This window comes from Mytilus galloprovincialis, chromosome 5, assembly GCF_965363235.1.
Source record: "Mytilus galloprovincialis chromosome 5, xbMytGall1.hap1.1, whole genome shotgun sequence".
NCBI lineage: Eukaryota > Metazoa > Mollusca > Bivalvia > Mytilida > Mytilidae > Mytilus > Mytilus galloprovincialis.
In genome coordinates this window covers 94,588,094-94,612,104 of record NC_134842.1, presented here as the reverse complement: position 1 = coordinate 94,612,104, position 24,011 = coordinate 94,588,094, and the positions used below count along the sequence as shown (strand labels likewise).

The 24,011-nt window shown below is 33.2% G+C and overlaps 1 long non-coding RNA gene across 1 annotated transcript; it reads left to right on the top strand.

Moving 5' to 3' along the window:
- Positions 1 to 200: 200 nt before the first annotated feature.
- Positions 201 to 16,467, top strand: LOC143074849 (uncharacterized). The gene is made up of 4 exons (XR_012978122.1): positions 201 to 851; positions 14,099 to 14,421; positions 15,296 to 15,355; positions 16,282 to 16,467. It is a non-coding gene; the product is annotated as an uncharacterized LOC143074849 (long non-coding RNA).
- The last annotated feature ends 7,544 nt before the right edge of the window (positions 16,468 to 24,011 follow it).

The following is a 24,011-nucleotide window of genomic DNA, read 5'->3' as shown; positions in this document are numbered from 1 at the left end:
TCTTCAGATAATATCATATTTCTTATGGTGTGAATTCAGGTTGGTTAGAAATGCTAGTAACGAGTATATGATCAAAAACCTTTTCACTGGAAATGACAGGGAAAGCTCGTATACAGTGGAATATTCCTGGAAATACTAGAACTTATTAGATATGAAATGGTAATTTAATGGCGATCACATGAAGTCTGCAAAATTACATAATACATTGTACCAACCTTGAACAAACTGATGACTTGATTTGTGATTTGATAGCAGTACATGAACACAAGCAGGTACATGCTAATACTAGATACATCACGTCAGTCTTCAGGATGTTGTTATTTTTTCTTATGTGATGCATGTTTTATTATAACATGTATAATGACGGATAGTTTCTGATGTATATGACTAGGTTGAATGACACTAGACATCTTTGCGATATTATGGTCGAGTTTTAAAATCCGGGCATTTATGATAACACAGTGGTGCAGTGGTGTATGCATACTTTCGATTGTTAAAATGATACCTGAAGGGACCATTGACAATGTGCTATTTTCATTATGAATAAATACATTTGGACTTCATGCACAAATAGGATTTAACATGGTTACTTTGTTTGAATACTTATACTTGAGTGATTATCATGCCCAGTTACTGGGCACGCCAAAAGCATCAAGTCTGCTGCTTCAAAACAGTGGATTATGCAACAACTAAGCAGATTTGAGACAATTATGATCAAGACATTGATAAACTTTCAAAAGCAATAGAATGCAAAAATAAACAAGTCTGAAACCACAAAACAAGCATTCACATTTGGGATGCAGGTTTTTGATAGAAGATAATACACAGGAAGACTAGGACAATCTTAGAAGGTTTGTTTATTCAACAGAATCACAGTTAAAACATGTCTAAACAAAGAACATTTTAAACCAAAAAAAATATTGGATTAACTATTTTATTCATGTCAGATTTTAACATACCAATTGTCGCGAAGTAACCTACCCATTTGAAACAGACAAATGCACAATGTATGTACGCCGTTGCGAGATTTTTTTTAGATGTGTTACCATTTGTTTTTAATCTTCCGAAGCTGATGCTTTTAAAATGATCCATGTATTTCCTCATCGTTGAAATCTTGGAGACGGTACTTCCGTTGTTATGTACTTAAAATAGTACATAACACTTCTGCGGTTCACTAAGGTGTTTATCTCTTATCAAATTAACCTTTATGTCTTGCGATTCGCACTTTGTCTCAAAACTAAGTTTAAGTTTTTGCATTCAGGTAATGTTTCATAGAGATGTCAATATACTTTATTCGTGTTCATTTCGCTTTCCTGTAACGGGGGTCATTTTGGTGAATCTTGGATCGGTGGTGTTATACTGATTAAGAAAGTTTCACTGTATACCGCCATCTTGGATTGTACAGTATAAAATCGGTCAGGTTCTTTGCCTAAATCTTCAAATTTGATACATATTTGCAATTAATATGTAAGACTGCTTATTTGAATAAAGACAAAAAGGGGAATTCATTGCCTTTTCCATAACACTAAACAAAACCAAATGTTTATGTTTTAAGAATCAATTTTCAATTTGGTTATTTAAGAGGAGATAAATCTTATGGTAAAAATGGCATACTAGAATGATAATGTAATTTTCATTTTTTACATATAGCAGAAAAACAAGTTCGGTGACACTTCTTTTTTTTTAGCTCCCCTGGATCAATGGGTCAAGTGTGTTTTTCTTACCACTTGGCCTCTGTCGTCAGTCGTCGTCCATTGTCGTCCGTTAACTTTTAAAAAAATCTTCTTCTCTATATAAACTTATCATCGATACCAGGATTGAAATTTCATATTAACGCCAGACGCGCGTTTCGTCTACAAAAGACTCATCAGTGACGCTCGAATCCCAAAATATTGAAAGGGCCAAATAAAGGATGAAGTTAAAGGGCATTGAGGTCCAAACAATTCTTAAAGTATTGCCAAAGGTAGTCTTATCCTGAGGTAGTAAAGACTATTGGTCAAAGTTTAGTCAAACTTGGCCCAAATCATCATTAGGGTATGTAGTTTTAAAAGAATGTGTTCGATTATCCCACCTGCCAACCAACATGGCCGAAATGGCTAAAAAGAGAAATAGGGGTAAATGCAGTTTTTGGTTTATATCTCAGAAACTAAGGCATTTATAGCAAATCTGACGTTGGGTGATAAAAAGTTCATCAAAATAAGTTCTATCTGCCCTGAAATTTTCAGACAAAACAGAAAACCTGTTGTTGCGTTGCTGCCCCTGAATTGGTAATTTTATGGACATTTGGCAGTTTTTGGTTATTATCTTGAATTCTATTATAGATAGCTTTAACTGAAACATGTGAAAACAGCAATAATGTTCAACTTAATAAGATCTACAAATAAGTCATCATGACAATTTGGTCAATTGGTCCCTTAAGGAGTTATTGCTCTTATAGTTAAGTTTTCACAATTTTTCGTAAATTTTTGTAATCTTTTAAAAAAAACTTCTCGTCTGAAACTACTGACAAATTTTACAAAACCAGGCCACAATCATCATTAGGGTATCTAGTTTAAAAACATGTTAGATGGAGCTGTCTGCTAACCAACATGACCGTCATGGGCAATTGTTGGCTTATATCTCTGAAACTAAAGCATTTAGTGCAAATCTGACAACCTAGCTCTTGTTGTGTTTCTGCCTCTAAATTATCTTACATATTATTATAAATAGAAATAAACTGGGATCTCCTGTAGTTGGTGATCGCAATACTCGTATACCAGTATTGTCCACAATTATACTGGTATAAAAATTTTGTACCAGTATTGTAACTTTTTTTTAAGAAACAACAATACTGGTACAGTACTGATATACAAGTATTGTAGTTGTATTGTTGACTATACTTTAAGGTGTATAATGAAAAGTGAATTTTAATCAAAATTAGACATTGAAGGTCCAAGGGAGATTAAATGAACTCAAAAAGATTATAGAGGATAATTGTGAAATCAATTAACATCCAGTTAAAAATAATAACTATACTTGTACAAATAAACTAAAGATTATTGTAATTAACTCATATTATTCAAACAACTGTTAGTTATATAAATAATTGTTAATAATTTTAACATATTTCTATATTTTATTTAATTCAATTGAGATAAAATATCTGAGTTATTATTAATTTTAATAAATTCAAGCAAATTATTACACTATATGTCATCGTATAATTTTTACAGATATTTTAATACATGTATACATGTACTTAGATCATATATGCATTTGTTGGTCTTTATTTTCTGATTAATCTTTCTCAATAAAAGATATCAATATCCATTTAACATAAAAAGTTGCTTCATAGGGAAACCTGATTATAATATTAATCAAATCAACTAGTTAAAGCAGCGGATTCAGAACCATGGGAAATACAATTTGAAACAGATATATCTACTGATACAAATACTCAAATACTAATACATGTATTAGACATGCACTCCTACAGTAAGAGAGCTGTACAGGTGCTATCTAAACAAGCTTGTAATCTAGTAGGCGTAAGAGAAAGTCAACAGACTTAATACCTAAATACCAATATAGGAAGTGGGAGTTACAGAAATGCCATCTGAAGAAGAAATAAACAATACCAATGCTGATGATACCGAAGCTATAACAGCATCAATGTCAATATAAAATCCACTAAAATATACTATTGAGTCTTGCTAAAAGAGAGCTGGAAGAAAACATAGAAGAAAGTAAAGAGTTTGTTAAAATGCTGAGACAGTACAGTTCCCTTTTAAAAGAAAAAAAACATCAGAAGATTTAAAACTTTCTTTGATTACAATCACAGTGTACCATCAATGGCATCATCAGTTGAACATACAATCATTCCATATAAAATTGTCATGTCATATGTTAATATCATTATGCATGTATATGTGACACCTTTGATAAAAGATTAATTACCTATATGTATTGTTTATTAAAAAAACACAATACTGGTACAATACTGGAATACAATACTGGTACAAAATTTTTATACCAGTATTGTGCACAATACTAGTATACCAGTATTGCGATCACCAACTACAGGAGATCCATAAACTGTAAACAGCAAATAAATTTTGATCTACAAATAAGACAATAAGATCACAATTGTCAATTGAACCCTTAAGACGTTATTGCCATTTATAGTTAATTGAACTTTTAAATTAAAAAAAAAAAGTAAAATTCGAGGGTGTTTCAATCTTATTTAAAATATTAAGACCACAATCTAAATTGAGACAGTATCAGGCTTGAATATTGTGTCCAAACTTGCCCCAGCTATTCATTGTTCATTGTTTGCGACCTCAGCACATGCGTATAGTCTGAGATCGGCGAAGCATTTAGCTGAAATAATTTACAGAAATCTCTCCTCTTATTCTTCATGGCTAAAAAGATTAAACTTAGCGACAATTTTCAATAGTGTATATTGAAAGAAATATGTTTCCGAAGTCCATACCATCCAAACAACATGGCAGGCATGGCAAAAAGAACATACGGATGAACTATAGAAGTTTCAAATTGTTACAACTTGAAAACTAATTTAAATAATGAATAGGTGGCTTCAGTAACTAGTGTAAGACTTCAATTGGAGGACTTGCTTTTAATTCAAATATTGGGCCTAATTAAACCAAACTCGACCCAAATCATTATAAGGGTATTTAATACTATGTATTATAATTTTAACCTTAGTTTATATGATTTCCAAAACCCCAGTAGATACAGGCAAGCGAAACAGACTCTTGAGAGCCTCTATTTTTCTTTCTTTTTATTCACCAAAAATGTGTTTTTTCACTAACAATCTATACAAATTTGGGCAGTTTTGCACGACTTGTAGCTTTGAAAAATAGCACGATGACCAATACTTTTTTATTTTTTCCCACCCTTGCAATATGAATTTATATATAAAAAAACTGTCTGAAATTGTTATGAATGGACAGCAAATTGTTTCTGTGTTATCGAATATTAAAACACAGGTTGTTTAAGAAAAAGAAGATTTTATATTATATTATTTGATCTTTACCCGTCATTCCATGTATTTCGCAGATATCATTGCCTAATGTAAACACTGAATAAATTCATCCCAAACATATACATTGCCTCAAATGAAACTTTCGACCTTACATTTGATTAACTAATAGTAAATCAATGTTGTTTCATGATCACAACTGCATAATTGATCAATGAATAGTCCATTAATGACATCTGATGAAAAAAAATATTCCTAGGCAAATCAAAACCTTTTTTTTTACAAAACTCATTGTAAAATTTAGGAGTAGGACAAACAAGGAAACATCAACCAAAATTTATCTTGATATTGTTAGTTCATGTTCCTGTAGTCTGAAATTGAATTTCAAGTGTTTTCTATAATCATACATTACAGTCATATTTAATTGAGCTGTGAATTTTGCAATATAAGTCGCATTATGCCCAGATAGGATTTATTTTAATACAAATTGACCTTAGATTAAGAATAAAGGAAATCAAAACTTTTAAGAAACTTGTTTATCTCTTTAGCTGTCAGACCAACAATTCACTCCCTCCAATTTAGAACGTAGAACTATGAAACACTTATCGCCCCTTTTCCTATGTGAGCAAGGTGCTAAAAATGACCAACAGATACAATGATGATTCATGAAATGATAATAAGAATAAAACATTAGTTTTTTTTTAATTTTGCCATTTGATTATGGATTTTCCGATTATATTTTACTCAAAATTCGGTATTTGTTATACTTTACTTTTTATGCATATTATTGTAAAATAACAGAACTACAGCTGAAGTGTAATTCAACTCTAAGGCATCATCCATGTAAACCAAACTAAAGGTAATGTCGCAGACACTCAATTACAGATTGCACATCAACCGACTATAGTGTGTTGTTCAGTTGCTCTGTGATTTGAATGGACATTATTTAAAAGTGACTGCAAACCTTTTCTTAATTGCTCCGTATCTGGATGGGAAACTCTTTAGATATTTATTCAAATTCAATGACTTCATACAGATCAACACTGATTAACACGTATCAATACTGGTCGATGATCTTCAACAGTATTGACACTGTTCAGCAATATGAATAAAAATAGATTTTTATTCTTAAGATTACTGATCATGAACAGCGTGATGTACCAGGTAGGAATACGCATAATGCCAAAACAAAACATTCAAAGAAGCAACTATCAACACCGAATAGACGAAACGTGCAAAGTGTTTACACCAGTGGTTGAGGCACACAATGCATCGCTTCTCAAATCACCAAAAAGAATGAAGATATATCAACCTACGTTTACCTGCAGCTGTACCTTTACCTGCAGCTGTACCTTTACCTCTAGCTGTACCTTTACCTCTTGCTGTAAGCTGTACCTTTACATCCAGCTGTACCTATACCTCTAGAGTTTGACGATCCACAACCTCCATAGTTTGCGATTCTACTACCATTTAAAAAAAAGGTAAGAAGCTTTCATATTAGTGTGCCTACAAATTTGAATTTAGGTCGGAAAATTACGCTTTAATGATTGGAATGTAAACCATTATCTTCGATGAGGATACTATCTTCGTAGTGCAAGTTAGATTCATAAATATTGTATCTGACAAAAGAGGGTCTGGAAAAAATTGCAAAAAAGTTAAATCCTTTTTGGAGGGACATTTTTTCTAAATCTGGCTAAATTGAAGCCAGAGAAGGTGAAAAATGAAAACAATCCTATTAATATCCTGAGTCAACCCATTTGGCTGAATATCAACATTAAAAGATGTGGAAAGCCATTTATTTTTGAAAATTATTGTAATGATGGTATATTTTTTATAAATGATCTAATCTCAGATGGGAAAAACATACTGACATTTGAGCAGCTTAAAACTCAGTATGCAGTTAAAACCAATTTTGTTGAATATTATGGTCTTGTTAGTGCAATTCCAGATATCTGGAAGAAAATCATTTCAGATCATGGTAGATTAGATATTATTGAAAATGATATTGTAGAAAAACTCAAAATTGATAAAAAAAAAAACATGTAAATATTTTTATCAATTATTTCTAGAAAAAAATTAAAGAAAATCCTTTAAGATCACAAAATAAATGGTCTGATGATTTATGTGTTAAGATTGATGATTGGGGAAAAATTAATTCGATGGCATTTCAAGCAACAAAAAAACACAAAACTTCAGAATTACATAGAATTGTATACACAAACTCTTTTCTTTATAAATGTGGTTTAATAGAAACAGAAATGTGCACTTTTTGCACTGATACCAAAGAAAGCTTATTGCATATTTTTTGGGAATGTATATACAGCAAAAATATTTGGATAGCACTTCAAGATTTATTATTAAAATGTGGATTTGGCCTTAAACATATAGAGGCAAAAGATGTTATTTTTGGTATTGGGGAAACTTTTGACCCATATAATGTAGTACAACATATAATGTTGATTTTAAAATTTTATATTTATAGCTGTAAAAATTCAGGAGAAAAACCTTCTGTGAAAGGTAGTATTGCATATTTAAAATACTGTAGAAGAATAGAACAACATACAGTAAATTTCTTATCGCCTACACAAAAAGAATATATAGATAAAAAATGGTTGCCATTACAATCTGTCCTAGTGATTTAAATATTTTATAACTGGTACGAAAATTATAGTTATATGTCTTGCTATTTAGAGTTGTCATATAATGAAAATATCTTTAAGACCATACTTGAAACTGTACATGTGTGTAATCCTGCTTGATTGTTTTCTGTCTTTATGTCAAAAACAAACAAATTACAAAAAAAAAGTTAGATTCACAAGACGAAGATACATTCAAAGCAAAATGGACGAAATGTCCGTAGTTAAATAGTTTAAACCTAGTATTCATGATGAACTTTTTTGATAATTGATTACATACAATATTTCTGTCATCTGAATACGAACAGCTTTGGATTGATAAGGTTTGCGAAAAACACACTGTGAGGCTATCTACAGCGGGTAGACATTGGTGCCATTATTAAAGTCATAAGTCCTGGCAATCAAAACTATGCAAGGCTCACATTCAATAAATACACTAATGGTATTCATTACAAGACATTATACCCAGTATTGTTTTAAGTTTATGGCGTTAGCTCTATTTTTTAAGACTATTTGTAATTAATAGTATTCAGTCAGGATTTACCTCTTCCGCTGTAAAAACGCTAGGACATTTAGCTTGGAATGCAGTCGTTTGTTGAGACTATGACAGTTGTTATCCATTCGCTCGATGTGTTTGAGCTTTTGGTTTTTCCCATTTGATTAGGATTTTCCCTTTTTGAATTTATTAAAGTCCGCCGATTATGTAACCCCAGAAGAAAGGAGAGTCACCCGAGTTTAGCCTTTTCTCACTTTGGTACTTTTAGTATGTACTTTTTGAAACGGCTATAGAATCACATTGTCGCATGTGGAATAACACTGACCCATTTATAAACGACATTTTATAAAGCGGCATTGGTTTTAAAGTTTAAATATATTTCTTTCAAAAAGTGTTGACAACGGGAATACACGAAGATACTTTTCTTAAGTTGATTTGTACAATATCATTGACTGTAGTGTAATATATTATTGACGTACTTGATTTGTTTATATTAATTGACGACATCGGATATTGTGATTACGATGCCATTACGATGACATTGTTTACTTCTTCCTTGTCAGTTTTGCAAAAACTGTAAAATAACAAAACTATTGAACTCCGAGGAATATTCTTAACTGAAAGTCTCTAAGAATTTCGCAAAATCTAAAGCTAAAACACATCAGTCAAACGAATGGATGACAACTGTCATATCCCTGGCTTGGTATAGACATTTTCTTATGTAGGAGGTAAAATCACAAAAATACTGAACTCCGAGGAAAACTCAAAAAGGAAAGTTCCTAATCAAATGGCAAAACCAAAAGCTCAAACACATCAAATGGATAACAACTGTCATAGTCCTGACTCGGTACAGGCATTAACTTATGTAGAAAATGGTGGATTGAACCTTGTTTTATAGCTAGCTAAACCATATTGACCAAAGCCCTTTTTTAGAGAAAAACAAGCTGTCGAATGTCTGTCATCTCTTTACAATAGATATGGTGTTGTTCTTTCGGACAAAACTTCAAAAAAATGTATGTATATAAATCGCACTGCAACAAGTGTCTTGTAAAAAATAAGGAATATAAATGAGTACTCATGGCATATTATTTGATAAGGATGAGATTTCGGTGAATCATAAGTCCCTTACGGCTTTAATGGTATTTGGCACAACTTTTTGGAAATTTGGATCCTCAATGCTCTTAAACTTTGTACTTGTTTGGCTTTATAAATATTTTGGTGTGAGCGTCATTGATGAGTTTTATGTAGACGAAACTCGCGTCTGGCGTACAAAATTATAATCCTGGTACTTTTCTTGATAACTATTTACACCACTGGGTCGATGCCACTGCTGGTGGACGTTTCGTTCCTAAGGGTATCACTAGCCCAGTAGTCAACACTTCGGTGTTGACATGAATATCAATAATGTGGTCATTTTTATGAATTTCCTGTTAACAAAACTTTGAATTTTTCGAAAAACTAAGATTTTCTTATCCCAGGCATAGATAACCTTAGCCGTATTTGGCACAACTTTTTGGAAATAAGGATTCTCAATGCTCTTCGACTTTGTACTTGTTTGGCTTTATAAATATTTTGATGTGAGCGTCACTGATGAGTCTTATGCAGACGAAACGCACGTCTGGCGTACTAAATTATAATCCTGGTATCTTTGATAACTATTTATTAATGTCAAAAGATCTGAGTACTCGGATGAATCTTAAACGTCTATTGAAAAGTTTAGATTTAAGGTGGGATGCAGTGTTTTTGTTATTACCTTTCATAAACATAATATAAAAAAAGATGTGGTATGATTGCAAATGAGAAAACTGTCCACAAGATACAAAAATGACATCGACATTAACAACTATAGGTCACCGTACGGCCTTCAACAATGAGCAAAGCCCATACCGCATAGTCAGCTATAAAAGGCACCGATATGACAATGTAAAACAATTCAAACGAGAAAACTAACGGCCTTATTTATATATAAAAAAAGAACGAAAAACAAATATGTAACACATAAACAAACGACATCCACCGAATAACAGGCTCCTGACTTGGGACAGGCACATACATAAATAATGTGGCTTGGTTAAATAAGTCGAACGTACTATAAACATAGCTTGCTCCTCTGTTTTTTGTTTGTGTTTGTGTCAATTTAACAATGAATTACGGACGGTCGTTTCTACAAATAACCTATCATAATACAAATCATTGTTTGTGGACATGTTCATTACTTTGGGCAGCAAATCTGAAGACTTACCTTGTTTGTATTGGATATCTAAGCTTCAAAACATTCCGTAGAAACAACGGCAAATTGCCGGCTCTGTATGTATTCCAAAGGAATTGTGCATAGTACAGACATTCTGTCCGCGGTGAAAGAGGGTCTTCAGAAATACTGTTAAACTGTTTACTAGCGTATGTGGAATCTAAATAACTCTAAAGAGCTTCTGGATATTTTGAATATTGATTTTAAAGACTTTCTATGAAATCAATTAAATCAAAACTTTTGATTTTTCAACCCTGTATACAACCATTTCTCGTATTAAATTGAAAAATCGTCTAAAAGAAATAATTCACAACGCTTTTCAATATAAACTTTGTATTATACGCTATAACGTCATTACTTTGGAATATCATGAGGCATATTTTCATAATAGTGAAGAAAAAAGGTAAAGCATGATACTAGGAGAAACAAGTGATCAGCATTCAGTTCAACATGTTTGCTGATTGTGAAGGTACATGTAGACGTTTTGAACAAATCATCATCATTACTATGGGAACAAACTGTGCGCCTAACCTTGCCGACCGCCTCTTATTTTGATTTGATTCGGAGTTTTTTTTATGATACTTATCTCAATTTTAAAAAAAGATAACAGAAGCCATATCAATTAGTTTTACGTTCAGATAAATTTACAGTCTAAATATTCTGATTGGGCTCAGTAAATATATTCTTCAGAACTAGAAATTGAATAAAATATTAGACACGGCTTCATCCGCCTATTGGCTAGTTTCAATCACCTTTGTGCCAGGCAATAGATATATCAATTTCATCTGCATACGAAATATTTCCCAATTGATTCGGTATTCAAGAGCTTGCATCTGATGGTTTTTCCACACTATCAATCATTTTTTTTCTCAAAAACACCGTAAGGTTTGTGGCGAATCTGCATTCAGAATTGTTTTAGTCATCTGCGTGAACGGATTTTTTTTTGTATCAAATTGGGGGAGGGGTTCAGAAGGTCTTTTTAGGAAGAAACAGTACCCCCTCCCCCTTTTTAAAGGTAAATGGGTTGTTCTCTAATGTCGTTGGATCCCTTCAGCAGTTGGCTTAAATTCCTCAACAAAACCAAAAAATATTGTTGCCACGAATTTCGGAAATATCGCAGTACAATAGTGCGTAAAAAACCATTACACACCAATTCGTTAATCCATCAATCAATGAACTAATGTCGTTAAAATCTCGAACGTAGAAAACATGAATCTCCAACGAAGAAGACTATTAAAGGTCAAATGTATTAATGACATTGAGGAAGTTCGTATGCAGAAAAACATTTTCTGAATAGACCACTGACCTGTACTTAAGTACTTCTGTATTTAAGTTATGATATTATGATTCCCGGTTTAAGATCTACCTGTTATTAATAAGACATTTAGACATTTATCTTCAGCCTATTAAAAAATGCAACTAACTTTCTTATATATACTTCTCAACCTTTAACGTTTTATACATTGACGAGTTGTCTAACTGGCAATCATACAACACCTTCTTCTTCGTATTCTCAAAAATACACATTTATCAATATCAAAACTATATGTCAGAGCATCAACTAATAAAAACATTATACAATAGTATTTTTGGTGTATTTTATATTCTTTTTTGGCAATATATAGCTACTAAACTGTTTTGGTCCTTATTCATCAGTTGGCTGTCAAATTTTTGAATTTAAGCATAAACCCTGATGGAGATAAATACAGGAAAGCGCTTTGAACTCATTGAAATTGCTAAAATGTTGTTTCCATTTTTGTCAGGCCTTTGCAACTAGATAAGAGGGACAATCCTAAATTTTACAGGCGCAAATTTACACCTATGCGACACACGACACCAAACATTAAAAAACGGGTTGTTTGACCCTATACATCCACGATGTTCCGTATAGTTAGAATTGTACTCGTCACCATCATAACACTGGTTTGTTCTGTTCGTTTTACAAAGTGTCAGAAGCTTTGTCAATCAGTAGTGGTCGTTGGTTCATGTCTGTCATGTTTGTTTTTCGCTGACTGTTTTATCCAGAGTCAAACCGTTAGTTTTTTCGTTTGAATTATTTCTCATATTCAGACTTTGAATAAATATTAATGTCTTATATGTTTTTAATAAGTGAACTCAATTTTTCACGTAACAGCAGCAACTTCCTTTGAGTTTTATATATGATTCGGAGTTTTTTTTAACAGCAGACATTATCCAGAAGATACATGTAGTGCTATCTTATCTAGCTTCATGTAATTGCGAGCACAATCATCTTGATTCTACTTTCAAAATTATGTCTCATAGTAAGTTATTTACTTGTTCAAGTTTGTGGTCCGAAACAGCGGTGACAAAAAATAACATAGCCTAGCATAGACAACATTACCACTGTTTCGGAGTTTTAAGTGGTCATTTGGTTGGTAGCTGGATTTTAGCGTCACCACCCATTTGATATAGAAAGCAAGATTATGGGTACTTTCAGCCCCGCTTTAGTGTGTCCATGTATCCAGTAGAGATCAATGTATCCTGTTCCATGTGTTATTCGTTTTTTTTTTTGTATTTTAAGCGCGCCTAGTTTTATCTAATATCTATTTAATAAGATTCATGCTGTCCTGTTTTGGGGCATTTTGTTCTACATATATTATGAGGAAAGAAATTAAAAAAGATGTCACATGAAGTCTTGATGTCCTAATTTTAAAGTAGTACTCCGACAAGTAAACATGAATCGGAAGAACAAAAATGATTGACGATTACATTGGCAAAAAGGAACTTATCATAGTATATTCTTTTTGATTGGTTAAAATATGGGGATGGTTTGTATATATAATGTCACGTGCTAAACTGACATTTGTACCATTCAAGTGCTGCTAAAAAACAGGTATGAAAATTTAAGGTGTAATTAATTTAGCAAAAATATAATTTACAGAATAATTAATGTAAATATCGTTCATTTCATTTTAAGATATTGCGTGTTTATTAATTTTATTTCTAAGGTCGACAATTTCAGTGAATATATATAGGAATACTTGTACATTTGAACTCTGGTGAATATTTGTTTCATTGGCAACTTGATACTACATCTCCTTAATTTTATAAAGATATTAACAACCGCTGCTATATTGATATCTTTCATTTTGAGAGTAGAATTTTCGCTTCGGTTTGGGAAGGTTGCACACCTTCGCATGAACATTCGTTTTAAAAATCCGTCAACCCAAACGATTTGAAGAAGGTCTGTGATTAACCAAACAACATTTTATTAGTGAAAGTAGTTATTGAAAATACAGAAAACTATTTTGTGCCAATTTGAGACAAATTACCATTCCAATTTTCATTTCAATATTTAACAGAATACTAGACATATTGAAATTTATAGAAACTATTGTTTATACAAGATAAATACTCTGATAATTACTGTCATTGTAAATTGTCGTGTGAAAACAGGCTATAACGTCATTCATTATAAATTATAAATAAAGTTAGATTCTTGCAACCAATATTACACCTCTTTGACTTGCAGTGTTTTTTGTTATGCTTTAATTCCTAGATTAAATTCGTAAGGACCTTATAACTAATATCTTAGCTCCTTGGTTTTGAAGATATTCTTGGAAATTTTGTGTTTACCGACATTTAAATTCAAAAAAGCTCAATCAAATCTATCGTTTAGGTGAGGTAGATATAATTTTTTTTAGAGAGTATGAATCTAGTAATGGTGTAAATAGTTTTAGAGCGTATGAATCTAGTAATGGTGTATGTTATGTTTGTAGCTTCCTTGCAGCTTCTTTGCAGTCAGAAAAAATGAGGACCTTCGTTACAGTACTCCTTTTAGCATTAGTCTACAAGTCTTCTGCAATATTACAACGCGGTGTTGGCTTTGGTGGCATTGGTGGTCCTCCTGGGTTTGGTGGATTTCGACCTCCAGGGGGGTTAAATATACCTCCTGGGGCTAATGTTGTGCCTATACCATATAGATATCCAGTTCCAGCACCTGAAGGTCGACGAGGAGGTGGTGGACAGCCAATTATTATAAGGAGAGGAGGAAATAATGTTAATACAGGAGGAGGCGGCATCGGTGGAGGAGGTATTCTCGGTAAGTAGCAGTTATTTCTTATTGCTTAGATTTGTACCCTTCCGGAGCACCTACGATCATCCACGATTTTTTGTACGGTTCTTGTTGGGAAGATATGGACAAAGAGTGCAGAATAAGGAGCAAAATATGTAAAGTAGCAAAACATAGGAATAGAAAATAATGGTGTGCTTATATATAAAAAATATTTAAGGAATGACTGTAATATTTTTTCTGTCTATGAAGAAATATTAACATAAAAAATTTGGTGCACACTGAATAACGCGCGTAGCGGGTTATTTAACAGTGTGCACCACATTTTTTATGTTATTTCGAATAGACAAAAAAATATTAAAGTCATTTCTTATAATTCAATTCTAAATCCCATTTTAAACCGTAGAAAACCATGAAAAAAACGTTGATGACGTCACGGTCACATGACTAAATTATGTCTATGGGCTCATAACAAAATAACGTCAGCCAATCAGAAGACGCGTTACATCCAAAATTAAATTATTGAATAATGGGCAAAATAAATAGATATTACAGAAACAAAAGTAAAAAATAATAAAGATGTTTATAAATGACCTCATATTCTGGCTATATTGTATTCGCTAACTACAAGTACTTTCTTTATCATAAGTAAATCAATCAATGGTTCTCACTCTATTAGTTGTTGGATATTTTTTGATTATTCAATCTTATATTTAAAAAATATCGATTGTAGGAGTATTATTTAATTGGCGATTATACCACATCTCCTTATTTTTAAAAAAGACAGAGACCCTCATCAAAGATCGTTAGTAGGTCACATGGCATTATTTTAATGTCACATGGTACAGTTATTGTTTTTGTATAGAATTTTAAACGACAATCTAATTTGTATTTTTTGTTTCAGGTTTGCTTTATATGCTCTTTTTATTGAGCATTTTTTCATCGATCTTCCGGGGAGGAGTTGGTAAGATATTTTGTATTTAGTAAATTTTCATGTTTCGGTCAAAATGTTATCGTAATTCGTCAGAGGTCTTAACAAAGTAATCTCTAAAACTTGTACCATTTATACATTTCTTGATCGGTTTGAATAAATATTTTCCCTCACTAGTGAAGATTAGTTAAAATGATTGGTCAAAATCTAATATGACGTCACATTTTCATGGTTTCTTCTGAAGTTTTCTATCCTGGATTCACGAAAAAAAGCGACCATGCCTGATGACCGTTATTGTTTGCATGGAAAGAATTTAACGAAATTCGTCAAATCAGTCGAATTTTTTATCGCCATAAATAGTTGCACATGTTATCGTCTTGCACCAAAAATACTGCTATTAGTTATTTCTAGGGAGTCACTGGAATACTCTATACTCAGCCAAGACAACAGGAATAAAACGTTCAGTAAATAACAAATAATTCATTTTAAAATCTAGACTCCGAATTTGATCACCTCGTCAGACTGATGTGTACGAAAGCAGAAGACATCAGTATTTATACAAGGACACAAAAGTTCACAAGGTCACGATTAAGATAAGTGTAGTCTAGAGATGTTTCAAAAAGAGATTTAACATAATATGAATCTAATGACTGATGAGTGCAGTGTTGTTTCAAACAGAGGTTGACTATGAACAAATTGTGACTACAGATATGTTCCAAACAGAGATTGATTATGAACAAATTGTGACTACAGATATGTTCCAAACATAGATTTAGTATTTGGTATGCAACATGTAAAGCAATGTGTGTTTAAATGTAATTAATTGGAATATGAATCATTCAAAACAAAAGTATTAATTTAGCAAAATAAGTTTTGGGTATGATTTGTGATTAATTTTAAAGCTATAATGTGTTAAAAAGAATTAAGAAAATATTGTTTATTTTATTTATTTATTGTAGCTGGTAATGGTTTGGTAGGCAACGGTTTTTTCTTTGGCAAAAAGTAGTTTGAACAGATATATATATATAACAGATTGCCACTACCAACAGGAGATCTATTGTCATTTGAGCCAATTGTTGTACACCTATTATAACTGACTAAACATGAAACAAGATGATTCTTTGAATAAATATTTTCTCAATTGAGATTATTTTATATATTTTTATATATTATTCGTTATCACATAAGCAATACGACGGGTGCCACATGTGGAGGAGGATCTGCTACCCTTCCGGAGCACCGGAGATCACCCCTAGTTGTTGGTGGGGTTCGTTTTGTTTATTCTTTAGTTTTCTATGTTGTGTCATGTGTACTATTGTTTGTCTTTTACTTTTTTAGCCATAGCGTTGTCAGTTTATTTTAGATTTATGACTTTGGTATCTTTCGTCCCTATTTTATCTGAAATCAATCAAGAGAGTAGATTTACTCCGTGTTATCATATGAAGGGGATTTTGTCATAAACACACCAAAATACAGTGTTGTAAATCATTACGTTGTGTTTGGATAACAACTACCCGAAGGAACAACAATTTGATTTTCTGGGGTGTAGGAGGATTTTGAAACACAAAATAAACGAAATAATTGTGTACAAAAGGGAAAAAATTACCTTCAGAAAATGAATATCCAAAGCGCATAAACATCCTTCTAGTCTCCAGAATATTAAATGTTTGTCCCCTGATTGTAGTATTTTTTACACACACGTTAAACTCTCTTTGTTTTATGCATGGTTGATTCGATTCTCCACAAAGGTTAATGAAATTGGTTGTATTACTGCCTTTTGTCTACTACTTCGAACTCTTTTATTTTTGTGGGTACCAATTTTCGTGGATTAAGGAAAACTACATCAATGTGACAGCAACCCAAAAGCAAAATAAATCAAATCAGAAATATATAATGGAACAACATGTGATTTCAACAACAGACAAGTGCATATCAGAACTGTCAAGCTATGAATTGTCTAGACTCTAGGCAAGATATGATTTCATTGTCTAGCGTCTCATTTCACAAAAAAATATTAGCTTTATTTTAATTCGTCTAGTCATTGTAGAGGCTGATTTAGAGGGTTTTTCAGGGGTCCCGGGATCCGCCTTGCATTTTGTGACATCACCATCGCATATAGGTACCACGGGATAACAATCGGATAAAGAAAAGTATGAAATATGCAGTCTTACTCTATTCCCCGTGAAGCACATATACTATAATAATCGCGATACATTTTATCAATTTTTTATTCAGACCGGCGAAATTTACTGAAAACATGCTTTGTATCGAAATGAGCGTTGTTCAAATTTAAAGGGGCAGTAGCTGCCAAATTCATGTTCACCGATTTGACTCAAATTCTCATATTTTATTTATAACAATGTAAAATATTTTACCAAACTATCAGTCAAAAGTATAAATTAAACAATTTACAGGACATGGTCTCAATAAGATGTAGCTTCGTTTCGTGTGAATTTTAGCCAAGACGCCAACTAATTAACTATCGTGTTGACCTTCTATGACCATATAAAAACCAAAATAATTGTGTACAAAAGGGAAAAAATTACCTTCAGAAAATGAATATCCAAAGCGCATAAACATCTTTCTAGTCTCCAGAATATTAAATGTTTGTCCCCTGATTGTAGTATATTTTTACACACACGTTAAACTCTCTTTGTTTTATGCATGGTTGATTCGATTCTCCACAAAGGTTAATGAAATTGGTTGTATTACTGCCTTTTGTCTACTACTTCGAACTCTTTTATTTTTGTGGGTACCAATGTTCGTGGATTAAGGAAAACTACATGTCCGTGGATATTTAATTCGCGGTTTTGTGGTCGTCTGCATACAAGCCGTATATTAAAACATTGTTATTCGTTGAACATTTAAATTCGTGGTTAATAAATACCCACACAATCAACGAAAATTGGTATCTAACGAATAATAATGAATCCACATTATTTATTAGATATTCGCCTATACCGCTACAAATACCCTTCACTGTTTTACTAGTTATATCAAAATGTCGAAAATAGTTCTTCTTTTTGGTTGCGTGAAAAGAAGGGAGAAATGAGGTTTTGAAATTATTCAATTGTTGATTCTGTTTATGAAACTATATATACCTTTTCAGACTTCAAAATGCTGTACCTCTTCGTTTTGTCCTCTTTCGTTATTTTCTCAGTGTTTTATATTCTTTTTCTGCCCTCCCCCCTCCCCTGATGCCACAGTTATTGAGACTGCTATGGACACGAATGCCGACTGTGAAGTAGTCGGTGTCTGAAGTTTATCAATGAAGTCATCATGAATATCGACGAGTTTTGCATATCCACCTGCAATGAATCCAACCTCGGCACATTGTTAGTCAACGGTAGTTGTTCTCCCGAAAAAGTCAAATATTGCATTATCGGCAAAGCTATCATTCTAGCCATGAAATGCTTTGCATCATCTGTTTTTATTTTATTTCTTCTTGTCCATAAGTTTCACAAAGAACATTTTGAGCACCACGTCCAGTCAATTGAATTTGACGTCAATTGCATTACAAGCTATAAGAGTTATTTCGCCGTGGAACCCCTTTTCTATCCATCCATGGATTATAATAGGCATTTGTCATTGCAATAATGGTGAACGGGGAGTTATTGTTTTCCGATGATTTTGTTGTTTAAAGAGAACAGAAAACAATTAATATTTTCCTAAAATTCCACCGATAGTAAGCTGTAGTTTTATTCTTTTAGTCATTGCAGAGGCGGATAGAGAGTTTTTTTTCAGGGAGTCCGCTCCCCCTATTGGGAAAAATTGGTTGATTATATAGGAATCACTGAAGCATGACTGGAGCGGGGCCACTCTTATGCAGTCAGTGCCCTCCTCCCCCTAATGAACATTTCTGGATCCGCCATTGCATTGTTTAGCATCACCATCAGATATTGGTACATGTACCCCGAAGCAAAGAAACAATGATAGTGAAAAGCATATATGCAGTCTATTCCCCATATAGTACAAATACAAATCGCGATACACTTTATCACTTTTTTATTCAAACGATATTTTCTGAAAACATGCTCTATTACGAATTAAGCGTTGTTCAAACTTAAATATATAATAAATTTGTTCTACGAATACGTCGAATTTTAAGGATAAATGTGTTTAAACAAGTGTGAACTTGTCACATACGTCTTTGAACAAGGCATTCTGGTCCGATTCTATAAATAGAAGCTAGATTATTAAAATCAGTATCACAAAACTTTACGTGTCCAGCAAAACGTAGAATATGATAAAAACAAGAATATGTCCATAGCACATGGATGCCCCTATCGCACTATCATTTTCTATGAAATTGGAGTCAAAACTCTAACTTGGCATTACAATTGGGAAGATCATATCATAAGGGACATGTATATTAAGTTTAAAGTGAATTGGACTTCAACTTCATGAAAAAATACCGTATCCAAAAACTTCAACCTGAGGCGGGACAGACGTACAGACGAACTGACGTACGAAAGTACAGACGGACGAACGGACAATAAAACATAATGTCCATAAATGGGGTATGATAATAATAATTTGACCTTCTTCACTACTGACTTCCCATTTGTTTTTTTTTTCTCCACAGCTTCGGGGTAACTATATCTGATGGTGGTACTACACACTGTTAGTTACACATACTTGACCGAGTACCAGAATGTTCTACCACAGAGTATGTAACCGGACTCTATTATTTATATTTTGTTCATTATTCTCTATTCTTTATATTTAAGGAAGCTGGCTTATCATGTTTTGTATTTTTTGTCAGATTTTCGGAATCCTCTGTGTTATGATATTGTAATTATTATGTTTATTTATGTTGGCCTAATTTGTGTTGTATGGCCTGATAGTTGTTTACCAAATAATCTTATAACTGTGCAGTTTAGGAATCACTGGAACAATCACAGAATGATTGGAACTTTCTAGAATGATCCTTATAAAAGATGCGTAATTTAAACTTCTACGTTATTCCAGAAACTTCCGTTGTAACTTTCCAGGATTTTTCCACAATGTTCCATTATAGAGTATTCTAGAATTTTCCATGACAACACTATATATACAGACACTAAAGTTAAACTCTCATAGTTAAACTTGGACATATACATTGATAGACATTAGTATTCACAGCATTTGGATTGACACTTTTATTCTACAAACAACATCATACTGGATTGTGACATTAGTAGTGAACGTAATATTCAAATTGGATTCCGAAAGATTTCCGGATACAGATAAAGATAACAGATTGGACTCATATTTTGACAGTTAAGTTAACAGTAATATTTGTGTAATACCTTTTGTAAACTTTTGTATATTAAATATTGTTAAATTTTATTATTGATTTGTGTCTTTTGTTGGCTACAATTTAAAGGCGATTTCTGGCCGTAACAGAAATTGGGGGCTCGTCCGGGATACTGAACATATTTTATTCAAAATTTGTTTAATATTTTTATTATAACTAGCCAACAAAATTCTACAAAATGGCATTTGATGCTGGTAAATTTTTGAAAACGCCAGACCTGGAGGGGTTTGATAATTTAAAGAAAGAGGAATTAGTGTTGCTTGCTAAACATCTGAAATTAGATTTTAAAGTATCTATGAGAAAACAAATTATAAAAAATTTGGTTATAGACAAATTAGTTGACGCAGAAATTTTAGGTGAAGACGCTCTTGAACTTAAGGTCGAAAATATTGACGCCTTTAAATTAAAACAACTTGAATTAGAACATGAACTCAAATTAAAAGAACTGGAGATAAGAAAAGAAGATGAATTTAAATTAAAAGAACTGGAATTGAAGGAGATGGAGAAAAGAAAAGAAGATGAATTTAAATTAAAACAGGCAGAACTGGAAATGAAGGAAAGGTTAGAAATGGAGAAAAAAGAAAAAGAAGATGAATTTAAATTAAAAGAACTGGAAATGAAGGAGAGGGAGAAATTAAAAGAACTTGAAATGAGGGAAAGGCTAGAGATGGAGAAACTGAAAATTGAAATGGTCAAAGAAGAAAGCAACACTAAAGATCACTCGAAATCAGATTATTTTGATGCAGCAAAAAACATACGTTTGGTTCCAAAATTTTGTGAAAAAACAGTTGATAAATATTTTCCACAGTTTGAGAAAATTGCTAACAATTTGAAATGGCCTATGCCGTATTGGACTACGATGCTGCAAAGTGTTTTTGAGGGGAAGGCCGCTGAAATATACTCCGCACTTCCATCAGAAAAAAGTTCTGATTATGACACGGTAAAACAGGAAGTTTTGAAAGCTTATGAGCTAGTACCAGAAGCATATAGACAGAAATTTAGATCTTATAAAAAGTTTGATTCACAAACATATGTGGAATTTGCTCGGGAAAAAGAAGATCTATTTGACAAATGGCTTACGTCAAAGAAAACAGATAACAATTTTGATAACTTAAGACAATTGATATTATTAGAAGAGTTCAAACTATGTGTTCATTTAGACTTAAAAACACATTTAGACGACAAAACTGTTGAGTCGATACATGATGCAGCTGTCATTTCAGATAATTATACTCTTTCACATAAAAGAGGTTTCAAGGGTCAAAATGTCAATACTTCCAGTGGAAATTACAAAAATCAAAGCAATGAGCGTACTGATAGTAAGTCTGTTGCACAGAATAAGAGTCAGTCCAGTTATAATATGTCTAGTCCAAAATTTGATACTTTTGAGAAGAAGTCACTGACTTGTGCTTATTGTAAGAAGATTGGTCACCTGATGGCTGATTGTTTTAGACTCCAGAAGAAGAATGAACGAGATAATAAGCCGAAGACCAGTGCTTGTACGACACCTTATAATACCAGTACATTGGAATGCCCTGCGCGTCAGGCTTTTAAGTCCAGTTTTTGTGATTACATGGAGGAATACAAACCCTTTATGTCTGATGGGTTTGTTTCTATTGTTGATGATACCACTCTTCAGCCTATTAAGATTTTACGGGACACTGGAGCTTCTCAGACTTTATTGTTAGAAGGTGTGTTGCCTTTGTCCGAGAATACTTCTGTTGGTGCCTCCGTTTTGTTACAAGGTGTAGAGTTAGGTTGTATAGATGTTCCTCTCCATCGTATTTATCTGAAGTCAGATTTGATAACTGGACCAGTTGTTGTAGGTGTTCGTCCTAATCTCCCTGTTGAGGGTGTTACATTATTGCTAGGAAATGATCTAGCTAGGAACAAAGTGGTTGCTGAACCAATTGTTACCAGTGAACCGGTGGTGGATGTTAAATCACCTGAAGATGATGCTGAATTATATCCAGCTTGTGTTGTTACTGGGCGATGGCTAGAAAACAACAAAATCAGAATTTGCAAGAAGACAAGTTTGATTACATGGACCTTTCTGACACTTTTATAGCTGACATTGAAGGTCCTGGTAGCTCAGAAAAGGCCATTACAAGACCACCTAGTGTTAACAAGAATGTTATTATGCCATGGCCAGACGTTAACAGCCATTCATTAGACCGAAAGAATTTATCTGAAGAACAACATAAAGACCCTGAGGTTCTTCAGCTCAGCCAGAGAGCTCAACCACAGGAGGAAGCAGACAAAGTGGCCGAATGCTATTACCATCAGGACGGCATTTTAATGAGGAAGTGGAGGCCTCCTGATGCCACCCCAGAGGAGGAATGGAGAGTGCTATACCAAGTGGTGGTGCCTAAAGTTTATAGGCAAGAAATTATTGGTCTTGCCCATGACACCCCCTTGGCTGGGCACTTAGGTATAAGGAAGACTTGCCTAAAAATATTGCAACATTTCTACTGGCCCAGACTTCGAAATGATGTGGGAGAATGCTGCAAATCATGCCATATATGCCAGGTTGTTGGTAAGCCTAACCAGAAAATACCACCAGCACCCCTTCTGCCTATTCCAGCCTTTGACGAACCTTTCAGCAGAGTTCTAATTGACTGTGTTGGACCTTTACCAAAGACCAAGACTGGAAATGCATATTTATTGACAATCATGTGTACATCTACCCGCTTTCCTGAAGCTATTCCGCTCAGAAATATCGAGACACCTACTATCGTCAAAGCTTTGATCAAATTTTTCACATTAGTAGGACTTCCTAAGTCTATACAGTCCGACCAGGGATCAAATTTCATGTCAGGTTTATTTCAGCAAGTCGTATACCAGTTAGGGATTGCTCAGTACAGATCAAGTGCTTATCATCCAGAATCTCAAGGTGCCTTAGAACGTTTTCATCAAACATTGAAGAACATGATTAGAACTTTTTGTCTTCAATTTGACAGAGACTGGGATGATGGAGTTCACTTTCTACTTTTTGCAGTCCGAGAGGCTGTTCAAGAATCCCTTGGATTTAGTCCCTTTGAGTTGGTATTTGGCCATACTGTAAGGGGACCGTTAAAATTGATTAAGGAAAAGTGGCTTACTGAACATACTGACTTGAATCTTTTAGACTATGTATCTAGATTTAAAGAAAAATTGTATACTGCTTGTCAAATTGCTCAGAAAAACTTAAAAAATGTACAGAACAAGATGAAAATATGGTATGATAAAGATACCAGGGACAGAGTTTTTGAGCCTGGTGATAGGGTACTTGTATTTTTGCCAGTCCCTGGACATCCTTTACAGGCTAAATATTGTGGTCCTTATACAATAGAGAGTAAAATCAATGATTTGAATTATATTGTAAAAACTCCAGGTCGGCGCAAACAAAAT